At 48.1% G+C, this 12010-nt stretch overlaps 1 protein-coding gene across 2 annotated transcripts in view; it reads left to right on the top strand.

The window, feature by feature from the left end:
- The window catches only part of LOC126354876 (3-phosphoinositide-dependent protein kinase 1-like), a 391140-nt gene that overhangs the window by 335713 nt on the left and 43417 nt on the right, over window positions 1-12010 (top strand). The window lies entirely within an intron of this gene.

Genomic DNA, 12010 nt, shown 5'->3' with positions numbered 1-12010 from the left:
TTTGTATTTCAAGTGCCACATGAAGTCAGTGAAGATGAAAGTGAAATGTGTAGCTTTTGTTTGCGTGATTATTTTGGCTAACATCGGAGTCAAGTACCAGTGTTGCCTCACAGTCTCTGTAAAGCTTTATTCATGTGCTCACGTTACTGTAGAGCGACCATTAATTGAGGTTGTTTACGGTCTCTACAGAGGTCCGGTAGCCGATCACGCTGAGAGCCTGCATGGGCGGCGGCGTTGTTTACCTCGGCTTTTGCTTACACGAGTCGCGTGCGTTTCGCAACGCAGGAGCCTGGCGCAGCAGCCGTTGGCGGCTCACTGGTGCGTAGGGTGCGTTGGCTGCGAGGGCGACCGACCGACCTCTGGCGCAGGCGGGTGCGTGCGTGAGTGCGTGGGGCCGCCACGCACGACCGCGTGTGCGTGCGCGCGGGCGTTGCTCCCGCCGGAAGCAGCCGACGCGTGTCTGGCTGTGCCGTGACCGACTTTGGCCCCTCTGTTGTTATTCCTGGCTGCGCGGCGAGGGCACGCTCGCTACCACATGGAGATCCGGCATGTGTCGGTTTGCCATCCTGTCCGGAGTTGCCGGAGAACGCGGTGTGTTTGTGTCACTGTCGTCAAGGTAACCTGACGCTGTGGGATGCCTTTGTACGCTTTAATGCAATAGGCATTTCAACACGTAGGTGTCAGTCCCAATACCGTGTGTAGGCGAGTTTAGTGTTAAAACTTAATTCAGCTTTGAGTAGTGATGTGAACAATTGCATTGCGTAACCGCCATAACTAAGATGTCAGATATTCAGGTCTGCGAAAGGGCTTTTATCCCCTTCGGCCTTCTTGTTTCTAATGCTTCAGCATTCTTAAGAAATCGAATACACCAGGCGACAGTGGAAAAAATCATTTTCAGAGGAAACGAAATGAAATGTCGTATGACGAGGCGTCTCCCGTCGGGTAGACTGTTCGCCTGGTGCAAGTCTTTCGAATTGACGCCACTTCGGCAACTTACGCGTTTTCAGAGGGAACGTAACTGACCTTGCGATTTGTACAAGTGATTTTTCAAAATAAATTCGTTATAGTTTTGTTAGTGGTAAGTGCGTCACTATAAACCTTCATAACGAAAACGGTGAAGTCAAAACAGAACTGCAATATTGCAGAGTTCATTACATTTCGAGCGATAGTTGCTTGGCAGTGTAAGGTACCAGTAGTGTATCGTCTAGCAGATGACAAATTATTAGATTTAGTTCTGTGTTGCTGGTTGTGTGTCGAAATAAAAAAAAGCTTACCACTTGTATAGCCGATCGGTAGATGGTGGAAAGATTTATAAAAAGCACGACTGGGTAACAACCAGCATACATTAAAACAGTTCAAAATAAGATACGGCATCGTAGGTGCTGTTTCGTTGGACTTGTCCTCAGTTGTCGAAGCTTCTTTGAGTGATTCGCCGATGTACTGTGTATTTTGCTCGAGTGGGTCACAGAGCATATTTTCTCGTTTTCTTGGAGACATGCACGTGGTGTTTTAAATTACCCACCATATGGTCTTTTCGCGGTAGAGCTCTGCAGTCGGGCGATGTATTGAGTTACGCGTGGTTAACGTACCGCTGTGGTGCCTCTTAGAGTGCGATGGAAGTCGTGAACTGGTCACCACTGGTGCACGGAACTGGGTCGTGCCGTGCCTGCAGTTTGTACCGCACAGCCGTTTGCACAATCTGCGTGCCATTCCGCGCTGGAGAGTCCGTCCGTTGCACAACTACAGCCGCATTACGGGCTGGCGGTGGCGAAACGTCGCCAGGCGCGCCGCGCATGTCGGCCGGGGTTGGTGAACGCCGTGGCACGGCCGGTCGGTGCCGTGTTTTGCTGAGCCCAGCCGAGGAGATTGTGGGACGCCTTATCTGGCGTAAACAGCCGCGCCGCGGCTTGACGTGTCGCGACCGCTGCGAAGCGCGCCGGCTCGTCCGACCCACAGCTCCCGTCTCTTTAAGACTTACGGCTCCACCCTGGGGTATCTAGTGTGTGGCGTTCGGTTGTTTTGCGGGCAGTCGCGACCGTTCTGCGGAAGTGCGTAACGCGCAAGTAATAACACCGCTCTTCGTTTTTAAGCCTTAATCTTACGTTGAGTTTAGTAATTACAGAAAACCTGTGAGAATTTGAGAAATCTTTCACGCAGGAGGATCGTACAAACATACAGATTCCCTTACGGAGGACATAGTGATAGACATCCCTGGGGTTGTGAAGCAGCTGAATGGGTTGAAAATAAATAATTCGCCAGGTCCAGATGGGATTCCAGTTCGGTTTTACAGAGACTACTCTACTGCAGTGGATCCTTACTTAACTTCCATTTATCGCGAATCTCCTGCCCAACGTAAAGTCCCGAGCGACTGGAAAAAAAACCCGCAGGTGACACCTGTATATAAGAAGGGTAGGACGGATCCTCAAAATTACAGACCAATATCCTTAACCTCGGTTTGTTGCAGGATTCTCGAACATATCAGTTCGAATATAATGAATTTTCTTGAAACAGAAGTTGCTGTTAATGCATCAGCACGCAACTCGCCCTTTTTTTCCGCATGATATCTTGCGAACCATGGATGAAGGGTATCAGACGGATGTTATATTCCTTGACTTCCGGAAAGCGTTTGACTCGGTGCTCCACTGCAGACTTCTAACTAAGGTACGAGCATATGTGAGTGGCTCGAAGAATTCTTAATAGAACTTACCCTGTTGTCCTCGATGGTGAGTGTTCGTCGGAGGTGAGGGTATCATCTGGAGTGCCCCAGGGAAGTGTGGTAGGTCCGCTGTTGTTTTCTATCTACATAAGTGATCTTTTGGATAGGGCGGATAGCAATGTGCGGCTGTTTGCTGATGATGCTGTGGTGTACGGGAAGGTGTCGTCGTTGACTGTAGAGGATACAAGATGACTTGCACAGGATTTGTGATTAGTGTATAGAATGGCAGCTAACTCTAAATATAGATAAATGTAAATTAATGACGATGAATAGGAAAAAGAATCCCGTAATGTTTGAATACTCCATTAGTGCAGCGCTTGACAGTGTCACGTTGATTAAATGTTTGGGCGTAACATTGCAGAGCGATATGAAGTGGGACAAGCATGTAATGGCAGTTGTGGGGGAAGGCGCATAGTAGTCTTCGGTTCATTCTTAGAATTTTGGGAAGGTGTGGTTCATCTGTATAGGAGACCGCTTATAGAACGCTGGTACGACCTATTCTTGAGAACTGCTCGAGCGTTTGGGATCCCTATCTGGTCTGATTGAGGGAGGACATGGAAGCGGGCTGCTAGACTTGTTACTGGTACGTTTGATCACGCGAGTGGTACAGAAATGCTTCAGGAACTCGAGTGAGAGTCTCTGGAGGAAAGGTGTTCTTTTCGTGAATCGCTACTGAGGAAATTTAGGGAACCAGCATTTGAGTCTGACTGCAGTACAATTTTACTGCCGCCAACTAACATTTTGCGGAAGACCACAAAGATAAGAGAGATTAGGGCTCGTACAGAGGCATGTAGGCAGTCATTTTTCCCTCATTCTGTTTGGGAGTGGAAACGGGAGAGATGCTAGTTCTGGTATGAGGTACCCTACGCCACGCAGCGCAATCCACGATTGCGGAGTATGTATGTAGATGTAGTTTACAAGGGAAGGCTATCAGCGTTCTGGTTCCCGAGGTCAGACTTCTTACGAGCACTTTCAGACCAAGGCAGTGCTCACGTCTGTCGCGGACGGACGGATGGACTGTTGTCGCCTCTTCTGTTCGAGGCCACCGGTTGTTGCCTCCGGTCTTGGTAACGACCATTCGCCGCCACAACCGCCGTCGCGGATGCCGGCTGATGTTCGTGCGGAAGTCTAGAGCTAATCGTGGCGGTACTTCGGCGTCGCTACGTCAGCCGATGGCCAGGATTGACGGCTGTCTGGTGCTGGACGCGGGCAGTTGTTGTTGTTGTTGTTGTTGTTGTTGTTGTTGTTGTTGTGGTCTTCAGTCCTCAGACTGGTTTGATGCAGCTCTCCATGCCACTCTATCCTGTGCAAGGTTATTCATCTCCCAGTACCTACTGCAACCTACATCCTTCTGAATGTGCTTAGTGTGTTCATCTCTTGGTCTCCCTGTACGATTTTTACCCTCCACGCTGCCCTCCAATACTAAATTGGTGATCCCTTGATGCCTCAGAGCATGTCCTACCAACAGATCCCTTCTTGTTAAGTTGTGCCACAAACTTCTTTTCTCCCCAATCCTTTTCAATACCTCCTCGTCAGTTATGTGATCTATCCATTTAATCTTCAGCATCGTTCAGTATCGTTCTGTTATCGCGCCAGCGGTTGGGAATTTGATATGTGAGGCAGCTGCCCCCCACTAAAACAGCGTTGGTCTGTAGCAAACGCTGCCAGGCGCGCAGTACTGCTGTTGGCTGTGGCTCTGAGTTGATGGTAACCAGCCAGCCCAACAGGTTATCGAGTAATGAGCTGCTGTAAGCACTGCGTGAAGGGCATTCCCTTACTAAGGTCATCTAGTATTAGTTTACTAACAGCCGCTCACTCAGTTGCAGGCGACATATCATCCATTTCCATCACTTAATGATGTGGCCTCTTTGAGTCGGCGTGTAACAAAGCATGCCAGTAAGATCTTCCCTTTCTTCCGATCCTGTGCTTCCTGTTGCCATTTGAATCCCATTGTCTTCCTTACATCTCTGTCCCATCTGTCTGGTAGTCTCCTTGTAGGTTTTTTTGGTAAATTGGGCTCCAGTCTACAACTTGTTTAGACCATCTGCCATCTTTTGTTCGCGCAACATGACCAGTCCACTGCCATTTCAATGTATTCACTCTTTCCATGATGTCGGTGACCTTCGTTGTTAGTCTTATTTCAACTGCTCTCTTCCTTCCTTTATCCGTGTAGCCCAGCATTGATCTTTCTATTCCTCTTTGGACTATTGTTAGGTTCCTAAAAATGAATCATTGAATGTCCATGTTTTTCAGCCACAAGTTATTACTGGCAAGATACATCGATCAAAAATAGATTTCTTCAGCTCAACCGACATTTTAGATTTCAAAATTGAAGAGTGTCAGCCCAATTTAATTCGTCGTAATGTTTCTGGTTTTAAATCTCCTTTCATGTTTATCTGTTGACCCAGATATATTCTGTGACTCTTCGGAGTTGTGTACTTCCAACTGATATCCTTCCCACAGGTGTCCATTCGTTAATCATTGTGTTCGTTTTATCTATGTTCATTTTTAGTCCAGCTTCAGAGCACACTAATACTTGAAGTTCTATGTCATTTGCAAGTAGGACAATATCATTCGCAAACCTCAAGTAATTCAGTCTTTTTCCGAGAAAATGTGTTCCGTTTTCTACCCAATTCAATTTATACATGGTTTTTTGTAAGACTGCTGAGAATAGTTTGGGAGATATAGTCACCTTGCTTTACACCGTTTTCAGTGGGAAATTCATCAGTATCTTCGGCAACGCTCACTAAGGATGTGAAGGTTTTGTAAATCTTATGTAGGATTTTGATATAGCCCTGTTCCACTCCTCGTCCATTTCGAGCCGCAAATGTGAGTAGCTTGGTGACTGATCGAATCAAAGGACTTCTCAAAGTCTTCAAAAGCCAGGCAGAGGGGTAGATGGTACTCAATTGTTGTACTATCTATTTCCCGCGGCGTGAAGATATTGTCAACTGTGCTAAATCCTGATCGGAAACAGGCTTGCTTAATGGGTTGAGCCTGGTCGAGTGTAGTGCTCAATCTGGTAGTCAAGATCCTACTGAAAACTATGTTCACGTGTCGTCTTCTTTCGTGCTCTTCTCTTGTCCATCAAACCTGTTGTTTTATTTGTACAGGATGTACGATGAGAGAAACGGCAACTAAAAAGCTCAGAAAATGTCACAAACAGCGACAGAATTCTTAAAAAACGTGCCATAACATACAGTGAAATGTAGTGAATTAGTGTGTTCGTGTAACTACGCTATTTTCTGCATGTTTTAGATTTAAAGAACCCACTGCTGATAGCAATATTTGACGCCGAAACTACTTTGGGGAGTAAATAAGCAAGTAACGAAGTGTGCATGAAGGCGGACTCACAATTCCCATATTGTTCTCAGTCAGTGCTTGTTGTGGGCTGACAAGAGCCATGTGGAACTCACAGTTCCTAAGGGGCAGAGGAGGGACGGTATAGCCATCCAATCGGTGAATGAAGCTAAATAAAATAGTGTTAGTCATATGCGTAAAAGGGTATCTGCTGCAGGAAGCAGCCTTAACATTTTGTACGCGGCGACTGTGGTCATTTCAGTATGTGGCAGTGTGCATTTGACTACGTTTTAGGCTCGTTAGGACAGCCCGCGTCAGGACCTTTTGTTGGCCGCGCGAGCAGTTTTCGCATATGGTAGCGTTTTACACTGCTAAACATAGCAGACTACTGAGAGTTGCCAATCAGGTTGGGTTAAAGATCGCTGCAGCGGTGAAGTCGTTTGCAAAGTAGGGGGACGTGGCACGGAACTGCAGCTAGTGAATGATGGGGGAGAGAGCTGAGTTGCTGGCTGCCTTTTGTGGACAGACAGAGCCAGTGAGCCAGACCCAGACGGGGGGTGGGGAGGGGGGGCTGAGTCACGGCCGAGGAATGCCGCGGCCGCCGACACAGGAAGTGCCGCAGCCGCCCACGCTTCCTGCCCTGCCCTGCCCTCTGCCGGCGCTGCAGCGCACTACTGCTGCTCCCAGCCGGCCCAAACCGGGGTGGCGCGCAATGTTTTGGGGCCCAGCTTCTCAGTCATGGTCCTTCCCCCGCGCCCCCATTATAACGGCATTGAGGGCTAAATATAACAGTTTGGGTACGGATGTGGACAGTGGCTTGTTTACCAACTGCGAGAGCGTAGTCTCATGAAAAGTTCTACATAAACTTCACGTATCAGATGTAACGGTTGTGGGAAGAGCCACGGGTGTATGTCACTTTGTGACTCGATGAACGAAACCATCGAAGATTTCACGTTTCATTTCCTTGTTTCATGTACTTGCCCACGGTCGTCTGTAGCACTCGGTGACAGATGCATAACAGTTGTACTGGGCTTGGCAGGCGCAACTCGGTAAATCGAATAACGCGATTTTATATACGGTAACGCCTCGGTGTTCTCGCAGCTCTGTGCAACTCTTGCACTATTGACCTGCAGCGGTTTCCGCTTCACAGATGAAAGCTGTCGACAGAAGTGCCAGGGCGCCGTTTTTTCGCCGACTCTACTGCAGCTGGTGTTTGCGAAAGTGGTACTGAAGTTGGGGTTTCGGTTGTTTATGGGGAAACCGAAAAAGCCTATGTTTTCCGTGTAAAACTGTGGAGGCCAACTAAAATGTTGTGGAAGGTACTCTTTTCCAAATACACAACGTAGAATTATGTACACAAAAACGTTCACATATGATTTTTTTGTACAGAAAATTTCGGGGTGATCCATTTTTACAGGATACGTAATTATGAGGAATAGTTGGATCAATAACGATACTACTTCGTCAAGAGTGAGATGGTGTCATATTTCTAATTCGTGCTGTAACTTCCACGTTGATAAGAATTTAAGAATTACACAATAGTGGGTTTGAATGATATCACGTTATTGCCAAAGTTACTGGGATTACAGTGGCGTGTAACGTATCGGTGTAGCGGTGTGTTGGGAGAGTCCCACACGTACAAACACGTGGGCCTTGACTCGGAACGGGCACGGTCATCTAGTTGTTTGGTTCGGCTCACGGGTGGGGCTGCCCCCTGCAACGCGGCGTGTTTTCCGTTCACTCTCACAGGACAATAGGCGGCGGCCACCATAGGGGCGCAGGTAGCCGCCATTGTGTGTGCGCGCTCTGCAGCGGGGCCGCGAGAGTAAACAACCACCTCGCCGCAGCACGTGTTGCTCCGTGGCGGACAACAGAGCACTCGTAATCTGGAAAACACTGTCGCGGAGCACATGGTCGAATGTTCTGGCTGCAACGCCAATTTTCAGAATGTTCAGTACTTCGTCATACAAACGAAGTAGGTATCTGTTGGTACCGAGTGGTTGCTTCCGCTTAAATAGCGATACGAACACAGAGGTAGCACCGTTGGCTGGTTTGCCGTTTATTGCTAGGTCAGAGGATGTCGTCCGCAGCTCGTGGTTTAGTGGCTAGCGTGGCTACCTCTGCATCATGGGCTCCAGGGTTCGATTCCTGACCGGGTTGGGATTTTCTGCGTCCGGGGACAAGGTATTTGTGTTGTCCTTATCTCACTATCATTAGGGAAGTGTTGTTGTTGTTATCGTTATCTTCAGTCCTGAGACTGGTTTGAAGCAGCTCTCCATGCTACTCTATCCTGTGCAGGCTTCATCTCCCAGTACCTACTGCATCCTTCTGAATCTGCTTAGTGTATTCATCTCTTGGTCTCTCCTACGATTTTTACCTTCCATGGTGCCCTCCAACACTAAATTGGTGATACTTTGATGCCTCAGAACATGTCCTGCCAACCGATCCCGTCTTCTAGTCAAGTTGTGCCACACCTTTCTCTTCTCTCCAATTCTACTCAATACCTCATCAGTTATCTGATCTACCCATCCAATCTTCAGCATTCTTCTGTAGCACCACATTTCGGAAGCTTCTAGTCCCTTCTTGTCCAAACTAGTTATCGTCCATTTTTCACTTCCATACATGGCTACACTCCATACAAATACTTTCAGAAATGACTTCCTGACACTCTTCAGAAACGCTTTCGACCGAGCGAGGTGGCGCAGTGGCTAGCACACTGGACTCGCATTCGGGAGGACGACGGTTCAATCCCGTCTCCAGCCGTCCTGATTTAGGTTTTCCGTGATTTCCCTAAATCGTTTCAGGCAAATGCCGGGATGGTTCCTTTGAAAGGGCACGGCCGATTTCCTTCCCAATCCTTCCCTAACCCGAGCGTGCGCTCCGTCTCTAATGACCTCGTTGTCGACGGGACGTTAAACTCTAACAACCACCACCAGAAACGCTTTCCTTGCCATTGCCAGTCTACATTTTATATCTCTCTACTTCGACCATCATCAGTTTTTTGCTCCCCAAATAGCAAAAATCCTTTACTACTTTAAGCGTCTCACTTCCTAATCTAATTCCCTAAGCATCACCCGACTTGATTCGACTACATTCCATTATCCCCGTTTTGCTTTTGTTGATGTTCATCTTACATCCTCCTTTCACGACACTGTCCGTTCCGTTGAACTGGTCTTCCAAGCCCTTTGCTGTCTCTGACAGAATTACAATGTCGGGAAGTGGCGAGATTGGAAATGGAAAGATTCGTAACTTGTACGTGTGCTGATGACGATGTTGAGCGCCTCACAAATCACCAGAGGCGGCGTACTTACCAGCTATCGATCACGGAGTGCGACACACACACACACACACACACACACACACACACACACAACCTGCGACATGGTCGCGAAACGAACGGTGATACGGAAAGGATAGAATACGTTAATTTCTGTAATCTCAAACTTGTTGGGTTCTCATACTACCGGTTTCGGTCAGGAATGACAATCTTCAGAAGTTTCAAAAATATGTCCTAAATACAATGGAGCCATTGTGGTGTCGTCAAAAGATAAACGCAGAATCAGCTCAGCATGGTCACACACAAATGGAATATACTATATACTAGTCCACAATCAGATTTTAACTCTGCAGCGGAGTGTGCGCTGATACGAAACTTCGTGGCAGATTAAAACTGTGCCGGAGCGAGACTCTAACTAGGGACCATCGCCTTTCGCGGGCACATGCTCAGCCGACTGACATACCAAAGCACGACTCACGATCCGTCCCCACAGCTTCCATTGTGCCAGTACCTCGTGTCTTACCTTCCAAACTTCGTGCTTTTAATCTGCCAGGAAGTTTCATATCAGCGCACACTCCACAGCAGAGTGAAAATCTCTTTCTGGAAACGTCCCCCAGACTGTGACTGAGCGATGTCTCCGCTATATCTATTCTTACAGAAGCCCTAGTTATGGAAGGTTTGCAGAAGAGCTACAGTGCAATTTGGAAGGTAGAAGACGAGGTGCTGGCAGAATTGAAGTTGAGACGCGTCGTGACTCGTACTTGGGTAGCTTAGTCGGTAGAGCACTTGGCCGCGAAAGGTCCCGAGTTCCGGCCGGGCAGACAGTTTTAATCTGCCAGGAAGTTTCAGATGTGACCGAAACCACTTCTTCGCGTGGCCGTTGTCCGCAGCTAGCAGAGAAATATTTCTTTTCTAAACAAAATCGCCATCTATTGCTGCACTGAGATTTGTTCTGCGTGTTGTGCCGCGGTCGGACGCGTAACTACCCCGTGGGGCCAGCACGGCCGCAGGCACCACGGACGAGCATTTCGCCGCAGCAGAGCGCTACGTTGGTCCCGCTGGTGTACCGTCGTGTCGGCGGGTTTGCCCCAGTTGCGGCCGGCCTTGGAAGGCCGCGCAGCGCCCTGCCGGGTTGAACGCTCCGGCCAGCTCCAGCCCGCTCTGCCCACGCCGGCCGCAAGGACGGCCCGCCACGACACGAGCCCCGCTCACCTCGTCCCGTGGAGGTCCAGCCCCCCCTTGTAATCACACCACACACACTCGCTGACCGCCCACTGTAAGTGGTGGTGTCCCTACACCTCACCTGACCGATGGTCCACATCGGGATTACTGCCGTGTTCGCTGGTTCTCGGACGTATACGCGAAGGTGCTGCCGCCCCAGCCGGATCTGCAGTTCGCTTGGTGATAAGTTTTGGTATGCCGTTGTTACGGCAGGTCAGATGGCCAGTTTTTCAGACTCTTGCAGTAGCTTTCTTGATAGTATTTTTGTTCTGTCGTTGCAAGTACAAAAATATTTTTTTCGCATCAGATGCGTTTCGCTTTATTCAGGTAAAGCGTCAGTGGTCTGTAATTATTTACCTTTCGATTTGCTTAAAGTGCGAAAAACAGTTCGTTAACAATATGTCCCTTTGTACTTGATTTCTCGCTTGCATCGAGAAATGGTGCGTGCTAGCACATCGTTTCTGTTTTCCTTCTTTACCCTGGTAGTTCTAGTCTAATTTATTGTTGTTCTGCAGCGCTATTCACTTATGTTTTGCACGACCACGCTTTTTCGCACTCCACTGGTTACTGCTCGTTTTTATACTTCTAAGTATGATAACATAGTAAACGGAGGTGTGCGAAAAAGTGTGGTTGTGCTAACATAAGTGCATAGCGCTGCAGAACAACAATAAATTAGACTAGGACTACCAGGGTAAAGAAGGAAAAAAGAAAGGATGTGCTAGCAGACGCCTATTTCCCGATGTAAGCGATAAATCAAGCGGAAGTCGCCGTAAGTGCAAGTACACATACTGTTAACGAACTCTTCTTCGAGATATAAGCGAATCAAAATGTAAATAAACTACAGACCACTGATGATGGTTTACGTCAGTAAAGCGAAACGCGTCTGGTGAAAAAAGCACGCATTTTTGTAGTTGCAACGACAGAACAAAGTACCCTCGAGAATTGTAAACCAACTACGGACAACATGGCCACACAAGTGAAGAATTCTTACTGTACCGCGCGGATTATTCGCGCCACTGAATGCCTTAACTCTGTAATGCACACTTCCACAGCAGTGCCCAGGTGTTAGTGTGGCGTCTTCTGCATTTTCGGTCACTCCTGAGGCCGCAAATGCACGCAGTCCACTCAACATTCTAGTGGTCACTCGCTAACGTTTGTGCCCTGTGTGCATTTCCAGCTTGAGCACTGATTGAAAACGTCGAAGAAGCTACATTAACAGCTATCGACAGCCACAGGATTAATACTGTACGTAACAGGACTTAGTTTCTAATATGACACGAGGCGTACACAAATCGGCGCACTTTTCTCTTTTCATTTCACACTGAACCAAGAAATGTCACGTGACAAAATTGACGTCAGTGGCACTCATGCAGTTACTAGAAACATTTAGTTTATTAAGACATGCGATAATTGAAGCCGACCGGAGTGGCCGTGCGTCTCTAGGCGATCCAGTCTGGAACCGAGCGACCGCTACCGTCGCAGGTTCGAATCCTGCC

The sequence above is a fragment of the Schistocerca gregaria genome, chromosome 3 (assembly GCF_023897955.1).
Source record: "Schistocerca gregaria isolate iqSchGreg1 chromosome 3, iqSchGreg1.2, whole genome shotgun sequence".
NCBI classification, from domain to species: domain Eukaryota; kingdom Metazoa; phylum Arthropoda; class Insecta; order Orthoptera; family Acrididae; genus Schistocerca; species Schistocerca gregaria.
The sequence above is the reverse complement of the archived record's forward strand: the minus strand, read 5'-3'. Positions and strand labels throughout refer to the sequence as shown.